Source organism: Cryptomeria japonica, chromosome 3 (assembly GCF_030272615.1).
Source record: "Cryptomeria japonica chromosome 3, Sugi_1.0, whole genome shotgun sequence".
In the NCBI taxonomy this organism is placed as follows: Eukaryota; Viridiplantae; Streptophyta; class Pinopsida; order Cupressales; family Cupressaceae; genus Cryptomeria; species Cryptomeria japonica.
Window position 1 is genome coordinate 609,295,146 of NC_081407.1, and position 18,665 is coordinate 609,313,810.

Genomic DNA, 18,665 nt, shown 5'->3' on the forward strand with positions numbered 1-18,665 from the left:
TCTTCAAAAAAGGAAATAAATCAAAAAAGAGGAATTGGAAATTATGAGCACAAATCTTCAAAAAAAGAAATAAATCAAAAAAGGAATTAATTGACCAAAAAGGAATTAAAAATTGAGAAAAGAAATCAATTGGAGATAATCTTGAAAAAATAAATTTAAAATTGATAAATAATCTCAAAGAAAGCAATTAAAAAAATTAAATATTAAAATTGAATAAAATAGATAATAAATCAGTTTTTTCCTGATTTTATCTTAATTTTAGTTCAATTTCCTTTAAATTAGTTTTTTCTTGATTTTATCTTAATTTTAGTTCAATTTCCTTTAAAACTAAGAAAAGCATCCAATCACATCAATTCACATGGATTGTGCTTCCTCTTGGAAAATCTTGACTGCTCATCATCATTTGATCTCGGCCTTTGGTTTCTTTTTTAATTTTCTATAAATTTAGGCTCTCATCTCTCATTAAAAAATCCTGGAGAATATATTGTTATTATACTATTTTTGCTCTAGGTTCATTGAGAATTTACATTGAGATATTGAATATTAGTTATTTCATATTTCTTAAATCATTTAGCTTAAATATTCATATATTGCTTAAAACATGTTAGATTAATCTTGCATATCTAGCTTAAATCAATGCTCATATAGATTAAAAATCCTTCATTTAGGTGTTGTCTAGTCATTGGATAGCTTACTAATCTTAGATAAATCTAAACTTGCATCTACTAGAAGGAAATGGGTCACTTTGTATGGTTTATTATTCATTGATTATTGATTTACTAACCATGCATCTAATGACTTAATTGAAGTGTTGTGTATTCCAGATATAGATATAGGTCCACTTTTCACACACATAGAAATAAATGATAAATGACAAATGGTATGCAAGAGATATAATCCAACAAATAATGCCACTCCATAAAGGAAATTGGAAAAGAATGGAGGATTGAAATGGCATCAAAGAGAGATTATTTATAGAAGGGTTTATTATAAAAGATACTACTCAATAAAGAAAAGAAATTGATGAATGATAAAAGACTTCCAACACCAAGGAGGAGGTCCCAATTAAGGATGTGTACTTAATATCCCCATTAGGGATGCTTTTTCCAATATGAGAGAAAGAATTCAAATATGAATACACCTCTACAACCAATAAGAAATCCTTATAGAAGACACTAATTCACAAAGGGGAAATTTTAATCTTAAGAAAGAGAGATGTTTGAAATTACTCTTGCCCCCCATATATGTTGGCATATGGACACTCCAATGAGACATTGTGTGTGATTGAAGGTTTTTTAATTGATGGCAACCTTGCAATCCTATGACATCGGCAAGACATTATACCGGCAAAGCATTACACAGGCAACCTTGCAATCCTATGCCACCGGCAAGACATTGTACCAACAAAGCATTACACAGGCAACCTTGCAATCCTATGGCACTGGCAAGACATTATACTGGCAAAGAATTACATAGGAAACCTTGCAATCCTATGGTACTAGCAAGGCATTCTATCGATAAAGCATTATTCAAGCAAGACATTATACCGGCATCAACAAGATCACTCTACACCGGCACCGATGTAGAAGAAAAGATGTATACCGGCATAGACACCAAAAGGATTTTTGATATGTAATATTTTTTTAATTATTGTAAGCCAACTTGGCAAATTGTAAAATGACTCTTGTATATAAAAGAGATCATTGTAGTCATTTGTAGGATATGGAGAGGAAGCAAAAAGAAAATTATAAGGTAGACCTAATGTGCGAATTGTAGGTCAAGGGTATATGTAAAGAATAGAGCAAGAACTAGTGCTGAATTTGGCATTGAAGATGCTATTGTAGAGCAATATAGATCATTGGATTTGCATAATCCTCATTGTAAGTCAGTGTGACTTGTTATTGAGCAGTGTGCTCTAGGTAGTTGGCCTTCCTGCATGTGCAAGCCCCTATTGTAAGTAATATTCTCTTATTGGCCAGTAAGTGAATATTGTGGGTCACAAATCCCACTGAGGTTTTTCCCACACCGGGTTTCCTCATTAAACATCTTGTGTTAGGGTGTTCTTTTCATGTGGATGTTTTTGGTTCTGTTAATTACATTAATTCTTGCATACTGGTACACTATTACTTTATGTTCTGCATGTTTTATTTTAAGAATATTTCATTATCGATTAGATACTGACTCACCCCCTCTTTCAGTATCTGTGGGAACCCTAACAATCGGTATCAGAGCCTGGTCCTCTATTTTCAGAAGCCTAACAGCTTGAGGAAGATCTTGACACCGGTAAAGATGGAAAATCTGATGAAGCAACTTGAAGGAGCTCTTACTGACTATGATGCAGAGAAGTTGAAAAATATCAAATTAGAAGATGATTTCAAAGCAGCTCAGGACATTATTCAGGCACTTCAAGAAAATCTTATTGTTACAAGAAATAAGAGAGGAGAATTTTGTGAAAAATTGCAAAATGAGAATGATGAAAAGTAATCACTAAATGATATGATAACCAAATTGAAACAAGAGATCATGACAACAAAAAATGAAATGCAGGATATGACTATGAGATTTTGCAAAGAGATTGAGGACAGAAAGAAGAATGAAGAAGAATTGACCAGAAGACTAAGTGATGCAGCAAATGACAACACAAGACTTAGCTATGAGAATGATATGTTGAAAATAGATCTGATGCATACTCAGAATGACTTGAATGAACTAATGAGACAAAAAGAAATCTTGGAAAGGGAATTGGAAACTGCAAATCAACACAAAGAAAAATTCAAGAAAAGATCAGAAGAGCTTGGTACTTTATTGAAGAATCAAAAACACAAAGGTGACACTTCTGGAATTGGATTTGAAGTTGGAGAAAGCTCCGGTACTGCAAATACCTAGGATCATAGCAAACCAATAAGACCTTCTGATACTTACAAATTCAATGGAAAATGCTTTAACTACAATAAATATGGTCATAGGGCAAATGAATGTAGATCTAAGAATTATCAGAATATCAATCCTCCCATCGGTCAATGCTCCAAATGCAACAAAATTCGTCATAACTCTGAAAATTGAAGAATTAATGTAAGATGTTATGTTTGAGGAAGATTTGGTCATTTATCAAATCAAAGCAGAACAGAAACCGGCATAGGTTATGGGAAAGCTATTCATAAAAATAATGTAACTTGTTATACATGTAACAAGATTGGTCATATTGCTAAATTTTGTAGAAGTAAAGATACACTGATAGACAAGAAAAGTACTAGTCTGAAAGGTAAAGAAAAGGTTGAAGAGGTTAAGCAAGAATTCTCAAAGCAATGGATTAGAAAAGGTGATCTACATATTAGGGATACTCCTCCACCGATAGAATCAACAAATGCTCCATTGGTAGGACAATATGATGCTCCACCGGTAGGACAATATGATGCTCCATCGGCAGGACAGAGCAATGCTCCACTAGTAGGATGTTCTTCATCTAATTGAAGAAAATTATCTTGAGGGTTTGGCAATATAATGACACATGTGCTATTATTCCCTCGGTTAGAGAAAAGAAGTTGAAAAATCACTCATTATCGGCAAATAAAGTTAAGCTAATACATTATCGACAAGCAATTAATGTGGTAGGTAATAGAAAAGACTTTATAAAATAAGGTTTTTGCTCCATTTCACTTCATCGAGCATTCAATCCTTCATAGAGTTTGAAGATTTCCGAGCTAAGGCATTTTGAGCAAAGAGGCAAAGCACTTCAGCAATCAATCCATCCAAAGGAAGAAAAAGGTATTTATCATCATGGCATCCTCCTCTGCACTTGAATTCATAGAAAACCCTACAGTAGTCAAGGTTATAAAATACCCTAGGCCCGTGTTTGAGCTAGTTTCTGAGGTAGCTAAGAATGATGACAATACAGGTGTTTTTTCCCAAATTCCAAAAGGTGTTGTTTATGCAGAAGACCCTAGAATGTATATTCATTGCAACATAGAGGAATTAGGTGATGAAGAAATTAAAAAAATGTATAGGAATATTATATGTGACAATTCTGGAAATGTAAAACCTAAACATAAAGTTGTTGAAACCCTAGGATTCACTAAAATCCTCTGCATCCTTGAATTTCCCAAAGAAGTGAATAGGATAGTTTTAAGCAGGGTACATGGTTCATTCTTTTGGCTTGATTCAGTGCACAAAATTACAAAGGGAGCTATGAAAGCAGTAACGGGGTTACCTTCCACCGGTAATAGACCTAACAAGACTAAGAAGGTCTCCAATGACCTAGTAATGAAGTTAACTAGTGCAACATTAGATAGAAGGTCTCTGAGGGTTAATGATGTGACTGATATAAATGTTAGATTTGTTAGCATGATTTTAGGGTACAAAGCAACTCATGCAAATAGACTCAACTCAGTCTCCAGTTTATGCATTAAGAGTGCTCATGATATGGTAAAAGAAAATGTGAAAATTGATGTATGTGAATGGTTAAAAGATGAGTTGATTGATAACTTAGTCAAAATCAAGAAGGATAAGAAAGGAACTTTTAGATTTGGAAATTTACTTGTATGCATAATGCTACATATAACCAAATAGGTTCCTGATATAGGAAACAAAGATTTTGGATTTGACATACCGGTAGGAAAACAATTATCAGACTTATTCAACAACATGGGTGAAAACAAGGAAAAGAATATCAATGAGTATTTTCAAGCATTAAAGGTCAGAATGAACAAAAGAATCAAACTATCATAGGAAATTGTCAACAAATACAAGGATGATATATGTTTTGTAATCAAAAAGGATGAAATATCGATGGAAGTAGTCATCCCTAGAACAATCTGGGTAACAGAGATGGGGTATGAAACAGATGACCACATAGTGGAAACTTATGCCAAAGCACTTCTGGAAGCCCCCAATGAACCTAAAGAAGAAGTATTTGGTAGTGCTGAAACCATAGAAAGTCAAATTCAATCTAAGAAGAGAGTGAAAAAGGTTGAGGCATTTGTGAGAAAAGGATCCAGACAAGTAAAAGCCATAAAGGAAGATGTATTAAAGAAAATTGGCATAACTGAAGATGAGTTGGCAGCCCAACAACTTGAAACTCATCTATCATCGGTAGGTACTTCCTCAAAAGGAGATATGCCAGAAACTTTCAAAAGAGTTGTTAGGAAAAGAGACCCCTCATCGGAAACCACTCCTTCACCTAGAAGGACAAGGCAGAAGCAACAATCTGTGAGATCTCCGGTCAGAAAAGACACACCTAAAAAGAAGTTGACACCCAAAAAGAAGAAAAAGACAAACACAGACTTGGCCCCTCTTTACATATTACTAAATGAGATCATAGAGGAAGGTAAACTAAAGAACATAGGGAAAATTTATGACACCCTATCGGATGATGAGAAAGGGCGAGTTGAGGAGAGTGTAATATTACATATGGACATGTACAAAAAGTTTTTGATGCAAGTCTTAAATGAAATTCCTGATGAACTATACAAAAGACTTGAGGCCAGAAGGCAAGGAATAATTGAATTGGATAAGAAAATTAAAATAGAAAACCTACTTGTAGTATACCCAGTTAACTCACCTAAAGAAATTAATGATCTGATAGCTTAGGCCAACTGGACAGTTTTTTCCACTACACACCGACAAATTTCACTGATGACAAGTAGAGTTATAGAGGTTTCAAAGGAAATAGAAAATGGTTGGGATATATTCTTGGTTGAAAAAGAAAAACAAGAAGAATATAGGAATCCTAATCCCATTAAGGTATATCAGAAGGACAAAGGGAAAGGTAAAATTGGTGGACCACCAAGTATCAAGATTAGAGACAACTTACCCCCACCTCCTTTAAATACTCCACTAGTAAAAACAACAACTATTGAAGATCAACCGGCAACTGAGAGTTGTAAAGCAGAAAATCGTGAGCGAACCCTAAGTGTTCCCCCCACCACTCCGAGAAGAGGGGAAGGAGGTCACTTAGGATTGACGGTTTTCACTTAGGGGAGACTTTACATTCAAAAGAGGGGTTGAAACCCACAAGATCCAATCCCACACAATGCAAGATTGGATTCTAAATGAGTTTCAAGGGTTAAGACAGCAAGGCTACCCTCTTTTGTAAAGAATGTAGATAGAAGGATCAAGCTAGGAATGCATAGAAAGTGAGAAAGATTCGCTTATAAATAGAGATAGGGATATAGGATGAAGCTGTAGACCTGGAATTAGCAGTTAAATGTCGAGATGATGTTGTCCTGCAAATTTGAGCAAAAATTGACTGAACAATGGCGCCCGGCGTGCACACGGTCCTCCGAAAAATTCACAAAATGAAGGGGGATCTATTCGTCTCTGCACAAGGATTCCAAATATTCAATTATAGCTGCGTACCTGTAACCTACACATAGAAAAGAGAAGATGATTGGGGGGTTAGGGATTAGGGGTTTGCCCTTAGGTCAAACCCCAGTTTTGGAATTAACCAAGAAATGAGAAATGCTGTAAATGTAAATGATTGTAATGTAAAACAAGTACTAGTACCTTGTTGTAAGAATGTTTGTATTCTTACATGCGAAGGTGTAGATGTTGTTGGATATTGTATGTTGTATGTGATCTCCTCTTCAATGGTTGAATCCTTGTCTTGAATGCAACACTTAGCCTTGAATGGAGACTTAGAATGATCAATTGCTTGAAGGAATGCTTGAATGCTTGAATTCTTGAATGTTTGAATGTCGCTTCCACCTTTTTTCCCTCTATCTCCCAAAATGGGAGAGGAAATGTAGTTTATATACTTGCCAATTAGGGTTGATAGACTGATTTTTCTGACCTTAGGCTGACCAGGAAATAATATTTTCCAATTTGCAAACTAAAAGACCCGAAGCCCCATAAGAGACTGGGCCCAAAATAGGGCCAGGGACCAGGGCACTGGGCGCCATGGTCCCACCTCCAGGGACAGCAGGGTGCAAAGAGGATTAGGCCAGGGTGCTGAAAAATGTAGTTTTTGATGTCATGAGCAAGTTTCGGGGTCTCCATTTAGGTTTCATGTTGCATCACCATCGTGAAGACCCAAATGGGATCGAAATTGCAAGTGTCGCAATTTTAGGATGCTACAAGTGTATGGATACAAAGGATAATAATCCTAATCCTAAAGTCCTATATACTATGAATGTTGATACTCAAAAGATCAACATAATGGTAGATAAGGATACAACAGATAAATTAGGTATACCCAAAGAGTCTCTAGTAATAGGGAATACAGAGCAACCGACAACAAATACAAAGAAAAAGATGAAATCTGGAACACAAACAAAGGAACCAACAGAGCTAAAGGCTCTAGAACAGATGCCACTGGTAATAATTGAAGCAGGAAAACCAATGCTTAAAGAAATGCAAACACAAATAGACCTACCAGAGGTCAATACAAGCTTGGTCACTTCCACTGGTACTCAGTTTGTTGGGTCACCATCAAATGTGACTGAGGTATTACTTGAATCTATCAAGAAATTAACTAATTATAGCTCACAAGCTTATAAAGCAATAGATGATTCAATTCCATTTTTGAAATCAATAGCTCCTAATTGTAATATAGACAATAAAGATTCTTTAGGCCAGTTGGATACACTTTGTAAATATATTTCTAGAAATTTTGAGCAAACAAAGGTAGAATCTATAAAGGAAATTGTAGAAAAAGAGAAACATAAATTCTTTAAGGAAGGATTAAAGAAGTGTAATAGGGAATTCGACACACTTCTACAAGAACTGTGTAATTTTTTAAAAGAGTACAAAAACTTGTATAAAGATACATGTAAAACAAACATTTTGACTGTAGATGTAGACAAGAAAATAAGCAAGGCACAGGATGAGATAAACAAACTTGTAGACAATTTTGTCAACTCACCTAATTCATTATCAGTTTTTGAAGAAAAGATAGAAAATCTTGAGGAAGAATTGCTCAAATTGGAAAGAGAGAAAGAGAAAATAATAAACAAGGCAAAACTTTTGAGATCTAAACTAAGTCCAAGATTGGACTATTTAGCATCTCTACGGAAAGAAATTTTAGAGGCACTAACATAGGGAAGAAAAACACCAGTAGAACACTTGCAGTATCTCACCGGTATAGTAAACAGAACTGAGATAGCAATAAAAGATAGTAAGAAGTTTATGGATGGCATAAACTTAATTTTGGGAGATCTTCTTCAGATAATAACTACCCAACTACAAGGTTGAGGTTATGGATTGGTACAACTACAAAATCTACTAACCTTTGTCATTGATGCCAAAGGGGGAGTAGTGGGATGAGAAAATTTAAAAACACAAGGATCATATGCTCAGGTGGAGTTCTCACATTTTTGGTAACATTTTTGGTCTACACATTTTTGGATATCTTTTTGAAATTTCTCATGAGTGTTGCCATCAATGCCAAAGGGGGAGATTGTTGGCATATGGACACTCCAATGAGACATTGTGTTTGATTGAAGGTTTTTTCATTGATGGCAACCTTGCAATCCTATGGCACTGGCAAGACATTATACCGGCAAAGCATTACATAGGCAACCTTGCAATCCTATGGCACCGACAAGACATTATACCAGCAAAGCATTACACATGCAACCTTGCAATCCTATGGCACCGGCAAGACATTATACTGGAAAAGCATTACACAGGTAGCCTTGCAATCCTATGGCACCGGTAAGGCATTCTACTGATAAAGCATTATTCAAGCAAGATATTATACTGGCATCAACAAGATCACTCTACACCGGCACCGACATAGAAGAAAAGATGTATACCAACACAGAGGCTAATAGGATTTTTGATATGTAATATTTTGTTTATTATTGTAAGCTGACTTGGGAAATTGTAAAATGACTCTTGTGCATAAAAGAGATCATTGTATTCATTTGTAGGATATGGAGAGGAAGCAAAAAGAAAATTATAAGGCAGACCTAATGTACGAATTATAGATCAAGGGTATATGTAAAGAACAGACCAAGAACCGATACTGAATCTAGCATTGAAGATGCTATTGTAAAGCATTACAAATCATTGGATTTGCATAATCCTCATTGTAAGTCAGTGTGACTTCTTATTGAGTAGTGTGCTCTAGGCAGTTGGCCTTCCTGCATGTGCAGGCCCCTATTGTAAGTAATATTCTCTTATTGGCTAGTAAGTGAATATTGTGGGTCACAAATCCCACCGAGGTTTTTCCCACACCGGGTTTCCTCATTAAACATCTTGTGTCATGGTGTTCTTTTCATGTGGATATTTTTGGTTCTATTAATTACATTAATTCTTGCATACTGGTACACTGTTACTTTATGTTTTGCATGTTTTGTTTTAAGAAAATTTCATTACCGGTCAGATACTGATTCACCCCCCCCTCTCAGTATCTGTGGGAACCCTAACAATATATAGGGAGAAGAGATGAGATAGAAATGGGCTATTATGTTGCTTCCAAAAGTATGGTTGCACATGAAATTGTACCATCATGAATGCCAATGAGCCCCCAGTAAGTGAGCTACCAATGTCACATTATGATGAGCAACATAATAGCCATTAATGTTATTTAAAGACATGATAGATTGAATGAGGTATTTGAATATGACATGTTAAATGCTCTACTATAAGTGAGATTAAAAATATGTATAAGATGATGAATGTTAAAATGTCTTTATAAAGAGAGAAGTTTATAGGAGAAGAATAGGTGACTAAGTCATACTTTTCTTTCACACAAGAAATCTTAGGAGAGGGATAAGTGTAATTAATTAGAGCCTTATTCCTAGAAGAATGGATTTTAGAATAAGTAGAATATATAGTCTCATAAGTGGGATTAGAAATCTCTTGAGGGGATTCGTAAAGATATTTATTCATCACCAAGATTTTCTTATGAGGTGGACGAGTGTTGAAAGAAGTAGAAGATTATTTAATTGAGGTGAGATCATCATCACTACTAAATATAGCATTCACATTGAGCGATGGTATTTTAGATGCTTTGGTGGGCTTAGAGGGACTATATCCAAGTCCAAATGAAGCTTCATGTGTCTTATGTTCTAAAGGAGCTTTGATTCCTTGTTGATTTGTGCCAAGACCATTGCCATTATATCCCCTCTTAGTTAAAATGTGAAAACTAGGACCATAAGGGATGCCAAATTAGAAAGAGATGGTTGTGCCTCATACGTCTGAGTGCTATATGAATTAGAGGAAGGATTTGAATAATTATTTCAGCTATAAGCACCCACAAAGTTGTTGCTTAGTTATCTAGACAAAGTGGGTTTCTCTTTAGTTTCTTCCTTAGATTTATCCTTTTTAGTCTTAGATTCTTTCCAAGATACTCTATACTCTCCTATAAAAGTAGGGTTAAAGTCTAGAGATCCCCAATCATCATCTGAGAGTACTCCTTCGGGAGAAAAGAAATCTTTGGGAGGAGATTCCAATTGAGTAGAAGAATTGGGAGTAATAGAAGGAACAAGATCATTAAAGGAAATAGATGTATTTGAAGAAGTAGGAGGATTGGGAGAAGACTGGGAAGTATTTGAACAAGAAGATCCAGCTTTTAAGGGATCTTGAAGATTGGTATCAACTAACAAGGTGTATGTCTTATTGTCATAAATGAACTTGACTTGCCTATGCAATGTTGAGGGGACAAATTGAATGCTATGAATCCATAGTCTCCCTAATAGAAGGTTATATGTCAAATTACCAGTCATGACATGAATAGGTGTAGATAAAGTAACAAGACATACCTTAACAGGAAAGTTTATGATACCTAAAGATTGTTTAGAAACATTATCTAATCCTCGAATAGAAAGAGAAGAAGGTTTGATGAGAGAAAGATCCAAATTAATCTTATCCAATAAGTCCACTTTGCAAACATTAAGGCCAAACCCATTGTCCACAAGGGTTCATCTTATAGAATTATTATTGATAATAACCACAATAATTAGAGGATCATATTAATGTTGCATTTCATAATAAGGTAACTCTTCTTGGGTGAATGCAATTTGATCTTTGGGTTTGTTTGTGGGATCAATCAAATAAGCCATGTTATTAGGTGTCACTGCGGGTGGGACATCTAAGTTTTTCAAAGCATCTTGTAACATCCCCTGATAAGCAGGTAAAGTTTGAACCAAATCCCAAATATAAATATTGGTAGGAGTAGCTTTAAGTTGTTCAATGAGATCATACTCCTTACTAAGAGTTTGTGATAAATGAGGTACTTGTGGAAGAGTAGGTTGAGAGGGAGGAAGTGAAGTTGGGGTAACTAGAAGAGGATTACATTCCTATTGTTTCTTGTGTTGTAGGTATGAGAAACCACATGAGAACCCTCTTTGGTGATTTTCTTAACATACTCATAAGGGCTCTTAGTAGGATAACCTCCTTGCATAGTAATAACATGTTTCTTAGGAGTGAAAAAAGAATCATTATCCTAACCACCTTGAACCACTAAGATAGGCTTATGATGAGAAATTTGAGAAGGACAAGCACCTTGAACTATGAAGAGGGGTTTGTTAGGTTTTTTATTCACATGTATTAAATTTATTGAAGATGGTTTAGGAATATCAAAGGTGTCCTTATGAATTTTAGAAGAATAATGGACAAGATTGTCGCAAGAATTTTTTATAGTCTCTTCTTGCACTAAAATGCTATCATGGATAAGATCAATTTTAGGAGGTAGAATAGGAGTAGTCATTGATGTTTTAGAAGGAAGAGTATTAGTAGGAAAGGTAATCTCATCCTTTATCATCAAAGGATCTGCATGGGTAATAGACTCTTCAGGAGAAGAATCAACATTACTCTCTAAAGTTTCACCTTTGAGAGGAGACCAAAGATGTAAACAATCTATTATTGAACTAAGGTATCCTTATGAGTATAACCTAGTTTGGGAGAAGGTAGATTCCTTACCTTCAAAGGGATAATGATTGAGATTCATGAGAGGTGAGATGTTATCAAGCGGGTTACTCTTATAGGGTAGTGAATAATCAACACCTTCTTCTAATGGTTCATCTAAAATAGTGAGGTATTTGAGAAAAGTATTAGAAATATCTTATACAATGATGTCCTTATTGTTATTACCAATATTGGGAGAAGGGATAACATTGTTCATTAATTCTTCATCCTTAGGAGGGAGAGCATCACTACATGTGTTTAAATCATCCTCTTCCCTTAAAATGTGTTCAATAAGATGTTTAGGAGAGAAAGAATTAAAGAAATTAATTATGATTTCATCTTCTTTTCCTATGGCATATTTATGGGTAAGATAAGCTCTAGGGAAAGGAGAAGAATTTTTCATTAATGCATCATCTCTAGTAGGAATTTTGTTGAAGTAAAAAGAGGAAATTCCTATTGGAATGATTTGATACTAGCAGTAAATTGAGAGGGGGGTGAATTAGTTTACTCATTAGTACAACAATTAATTTAATGATAAACCTTATACTATAGCATAACACAATGAAAGATATATCATGAAGGCACAACATACATAACACCAATAATTTTGATGTGGAAAACCCAAAAAGGGAAAAACCATGGTGGGAAACCCTACCCACAATCAGATGAATACTCTGCATTAGTATTATGTATAATTACAATGGAGTTTACACTTGTAAAAAGGCCAATAGCCTAGTGCACACTACTCATCACAAATGGAAGTCTCACTAACTTGCATAAACATCAGACTACAATCCAAAAAGAAATGAACTGTGAAAGTAGCATCTACTAATGCTTGATACAGTTCTGATTAAGTACTTATGTCTGATCTACAATACAAAACCTTTCCAACCTTCACTTGAATGATATGACTTTATTTGCACATAATTATTCTTCTAATATTGTAGACATAGCCATCCATCCCATCCATGTCCAAGTTACATGAATAAGTCACTTATAAATACAAATCATCAACCTTATTGACAAGGTTGGCTAAACCCTAAACCCATAAATCCATAATTACAAAAAATACATCACATGATGCTACTGGACCAATATTATGATTTACATTACATATCATGGACCTAAATCAAATATTCAAACAATTATATCCATTGAAGATTCTGCTAAGACCAAAATCCAACATGCTTCACCAATCAGTAGAAACCCTCAGTGAAATAATTAACCAGATCCAAATAGGACCATCATAACAACACACCATCCAATGCAAAGTCACCAAATACTCAAAACATGATCAAGAAGTACCTTCAACATGATAGAAATAGATTCCATAAGCCGAACCCAAAATCCACTGACCAAGTCGCCAAATAATACATATCGGTAAAGTTAACAAGGATAGCACAAGCAAGCCGGTAAAGCCAGAAAATAGCTGGTACTAATAAATACCAAAAGAAATAACACCTAAAGCACAAAATCATGAACCAACAAAATATATCAAGTATGTAAGCAACTAGAATAAGAATCCAAAACCAAATATAGAGATTTGAACATACTAGATTTGATTCACAGCCAAAACCAAGAAGATCACCAAGACTAATTGAGATAGTCTCCAACTAGGATATAGTGTTGACATCTTTAGGGTCATAAAATTTTGACCCTTGCAATTTTCAACCACATTAGGGTCCTCACGTTGGTGAATTGAATCCCCAAGTCTGATCGGAGACTCGAGACTTTCTCATCCCTGAAAACTACACCATTTTCTTCCCTTCACATTGCTTGAACCTTCTTCCTATCCTAAGCATGCCCCTATCCCCACTAGGGTAGGGGAATGGAGCCCCTATCCCTGCCCTATCTTGGGGCCCCTTCATTCAAACTATGCATTGAACTTTGCATTTCCAGTGGGAAAACTTTCCCTGTGTCAACCTATGATGAAAATCAGTCTGTTAACCCTAATTGATGAATATATATGTTGCTTTTTCCCTCCCATTTGCATAAGTTGGATAAAGTTAAAAAGTGCAGAAGTTCGAATACATGAAATTGCACATTCAAACATTCAAGAGCATTCAAGCATTCCTTTCAAGCATTGAGCATTCTCAAGTCTCCCTTCAAGGCTAGGTGTTGCATTCAAGTCAAGGATTCAACCATTGAAGAGGAGATCCCAAGCAACATTGAATTCCATACAAGAAAATTTGCCTTCATTTCTACCACAACTTCCCTTGAGGTGAATTGAATTTCAATCTTTCATTTACATTTACTTGCAAGTACATTTTTTCATCATTTGGTTAATTCCAAAACTGGGGTTTGACCTGAAGGCAAACCTCTAATCCCAACACCGTTTCCTCTCTTTTCTATCTATAGGTTGCATGTGTGAAACTATATTTGCAGATTTGGACTCCATTTATAAAGGCAGAAAAACCCTTTTCATTTCATGGATTCTTCAGAGGACCGTGTGCACTTTCAACATGGTCCCAACAACTATTTCCTCAAATTGGGAGGATGACTTTGTCTTGACATATTATAACCACATCCAGGTGCACAACTTCATCCCATGCTTCTATCTCGAGTTATAATTAATTATTTGCTACTTTTACACTTAGTCCCAAAATACATAATTCAACCATTACTCATTCTAAAAGAGGGGTTAGCTTGTCATTTCATATCCTTTTCAATTCATTTAGTATTCAATCTCTCTCCTCAGAAATTGGATCTAGTGAATTATCTCCCCCTCTTTTAAATGTATTGTGTGTGAGGTGATTGAAGGGAAATCCATAGTGAAACTTTCATCTCTCCTTGGAGAGGAGAAAATCTTTCCTCTTGATCTCTTCATCATTCATTTTTTCACCCCATTACATTTTCATGAACCCGACGTCTTGCATGTTTTATTCTAAAAATCATTGCATATTTTTCATTTACAAGTTTAATTTTTCTGCAAACTTAGTGGCTAGTTCATTCAAAACCCTAGTTTTTAAAATTGAAATTGAATTTGTGCTTTGTAAAAATTGCTTGTTATTGTCTTAGATCTGAAAAATTGCATATTTTGTCAAATTCAATTTATTCATTGTTTTGTTCAATTTGCAAATCAAATTCATAAAATTAAGTGGTTAATTGTCAAAACCCTAATTTTCAAAAATCATATTGAACTTGTGCAAAAAAAAATATATTGAATTTCCATTTAATTTTTAGATTTGTGACTGTTTTCAGAATTATCCACTTTCTTAAAATTCCAATTTTCAATTTCACTCCTTTTTCAAAATTCAAAATTTCAAAAATTAATTGGTTAGGTCTTAAAACCCTAATTTTCAAATTTAATTAGATTTTGTGTAAATCACAATCAATTTCAATCAATCTCAGTTTTCTAAGCATTTTTCTAGGCATCCCTATCCATTAGGTTTGACACTTTTCAAATTTGCAATTCAATTCCTCATTTTTTTCAAAACCCTAATAGGGTCCCATTTTCACATTCAAACCTTAATTTCGTCTATCTAGAGATTGTAAAATCTACCAATTTTTTGGGGTTATCTTTAAAATCATTGTAGCTTTCATCCCTTAAAATTTCAAAAAAATTTGGTCGGACCATGTGCACTTTCAACACGGTCCTTGACTTTTTTCCTTAAATTACGGGAGATTGTTATGACTGTATTTATAGCTTAAATCCAGATGATTGGCTGATTTTGTCAATTTTTTATATCTATAAAAACAAAAATACCTTCCAAATTAACATTTCAAATTTCAAGAAAACTTTTAAAATTAAGTGGTTAATTATAATCTGCCATGATTTTAAAAATTCAGATTTTTCACTTTTAAGATTAAGTGGTATCCACTTGTACCTAATTTTGAAATTTTAATTTCCTTTCATTTATTAATTTTTGGAAATTGTGTCATTTTCCCCTTTCAACAAAGTTCAAAATCATCTTATCATTATTTTCTCAAATTTTGCATTATTCAATTTTGTAAACTTTGTTCCCATAATTCTAAATTTAAATTCAAAATTAAAACTTCCCTCTAGTGCATGAGTTTTACTACTATTAGTCCTACCTATACTATCCCCATTAGATGAAGCATTAGAATTAAGGCTACCCAAGGTTTAATTATCAAGGAGATGGAGATTAATTTGGGTAACTTCTTTAATGAGGATAATGCTAATTCTTCCCATCCTAATAATTTCCATATCTACCCCATTGATGAATCCCATGATGGAGAAGAAGCTTTGACTAGAGTTTCCATAGATCAACTTTCAAAATTGGATAATCAATTTGATAACTTTCAACAATGGATGTCCCAAGAATACCCTAATAGTGAAGCTCTTCCATTAATTGAAGGCCTTAAATGCATGAATCAAAGTGATAAGAATGGAATTGATATATTGTGTGGAATTGCTCATATTGTTGATTCCAATGTCATTCCTATAAAGAGTTTTACCTAAACCCTAGGTTATTCACAACCTTCTACACAAGTCAATCCTTTTATTCCTTTGACTACTCCTATGACTAGTGTTCCTACTTTTACTTCAAACATCATGACTACTTCAACTCAAAATGTCATTTCTACAACAATTATTCATGGGGGTAATCCCTCTTCATCATTTAATCCTCCATCTTTACCTATGTCTTCAATAAGCATTCCTATTATCCCTCAACCAATCAATGTGCCATAAGGAGGCAATTCTTTCAACAATTTTATTCCTCCTTTAAGTGTCCCTTTTCCTACTCAATCATCACCTATGCCTACTTATCATAATGTCCCACCCCCTTATTCTTAATCAATGCCTTCCTTGAATAACATCACACCAATTTATCAATCAACCATGTCTAACATCAATTCTTCTATCAAAGTGACCATTAACAATCTTGCTCAAACTATGTCTTTCTTACAACAACAAATTGCTTCCATGAGTCAATCCAAGTTTAGTGTGCCCACATTCAATGTTGCGAGCCCACTTTCTCTTAATATTGTTAAATCCATGCCACCTAAGCATGTTGAGGTCCTTCAATTGGAACTCTATAATGGAAAAGGTGATCCTTTAATGCATGTCAAAACATTTCAAACCTTGTGTACTGATTTTCCTTATGATGAAAAATTTCTTACAAAATTGTATACAAGAACTCTAAGAGAAGGATTTGCAATGGTATTGTTCTTTGCCTTCTTATTCTATCACTTCTTTTCAACAATTAGAAAATGCTTTCATTAAACAATTTCAAAACAACATTGGTCCTAAAATTAGTTTGACTAATTTAATGCATTGTAAACAAGGTGTTAAAGAAAAAGTGATTGATTTCATTGGTAGATACAAACATTTATGTGCTCAAATTTCTTTTCCTGTACCTGATAATGATATTCAAAGAATTTTCATTTCTAATTTGCAAAAAGATAATAGGGAAAAGCTTATTTTGTCTGAGTTTACTTTCCTTCTGTAGTTGTGCACAACACTCCACAATTATCAATTAGTTGTGAGTCAAATGAAGCAATCTATTCCTATGGCTCTAAATGATAAGGGGGAGAGTGTTCCACAACCATTTGCGAAGTTCAAACCAATAAAAGGCTTCCTCAAGTTCAATGATACAATCAACAACAACAATGTGAATGCAACAACAGGTGTGCCCACTATTTCTAATTTTTTGAAAAGAGAAAGACAATTTACTCCTTTGAATGGATCTTTACATAGTATTATGTCTCAGTTGTTACAAAGAAATGTTATCAAACTTCCTCCTATAAAACCAGTTGATCTGTCTAAACTTGCATCCCCTTATTTTGATAACAATTTCTTTTGCCATTTTCATCATCGACCTGGTCATGATACTAAGAATTTTTTTGCATTGAAAAGTAAGATTCAAGATTTGATTGATAATAATACTATATCTGTGATAGGTGTGAATGATAAGGGAAACAAATTAGTAGCTCCTCCTAATCAAAATCTTAAGATTTTCAGTGATCCTTTTCCTTCTCATACCTCTAACATGATTGAGACTAAACATACCTCTTTTTCTTCTAATGAGTTCACCCGTACGACTCCGAATTTGGTGAACATGGTAGAGAAACAAGTGACACCTAAAGATCCTTCTATCACATTTGACCCTAGTGAGACTATTAGAGCACCCAATGGCCCTTTATACATAATTGTGAAGGTTAAGGATATACTTTGTCATGGTACTCTTGTTGATCCCTCTTGCATGGTTAACATTATCACTGAGGAGTATCTTTTCACTTTACTATTGCATAAACCAATATATAATGATTCTAATGTGGTTTTGAAGTTATTTGATGGATTCTCTTGTCCTACCATTGGTTAGATCACCCTTCCTATTGAAGTTCACACTAAATTTATGGATGTCAATTTTGTTATCATTCCTTCTTTCGATCAATTCCATGTGAAGCTAGGCTATCCTTGGTTATCTTCTATGAAGGAAATTGCTTCTCCAATCCATAAGTGTCTAAAATTTCCCCACAATGGAGAAATCATAACTATGAACCATAGCTTATTTTTCCCATCTGAAAGAAGCCCTAGTGTTCCTATTGATTTATTTTGGCCTAAACAATTTTAATATCTTCCACCAAGGAGCGATGCTCTTTTCCAATATTATCAAAAATAGAAATAAGATGATTTTATCCTTGAGTCAACCTAGATCCCCAACACTTGACATTCCTATCATTCTAGAAGATGAAGTTCTTCCCCTAATAGATAGAACTAATCTTCCTCCTAAGGAAGATCCTTGACCTATTCCTATGGATGTATCTATGCCTTCTCCTAACAAGACCAAAAAAATTCCTCTTAAGGTTAGACCTATTGTAGACACTAAAAAATAATTATTTTAATTATTTTA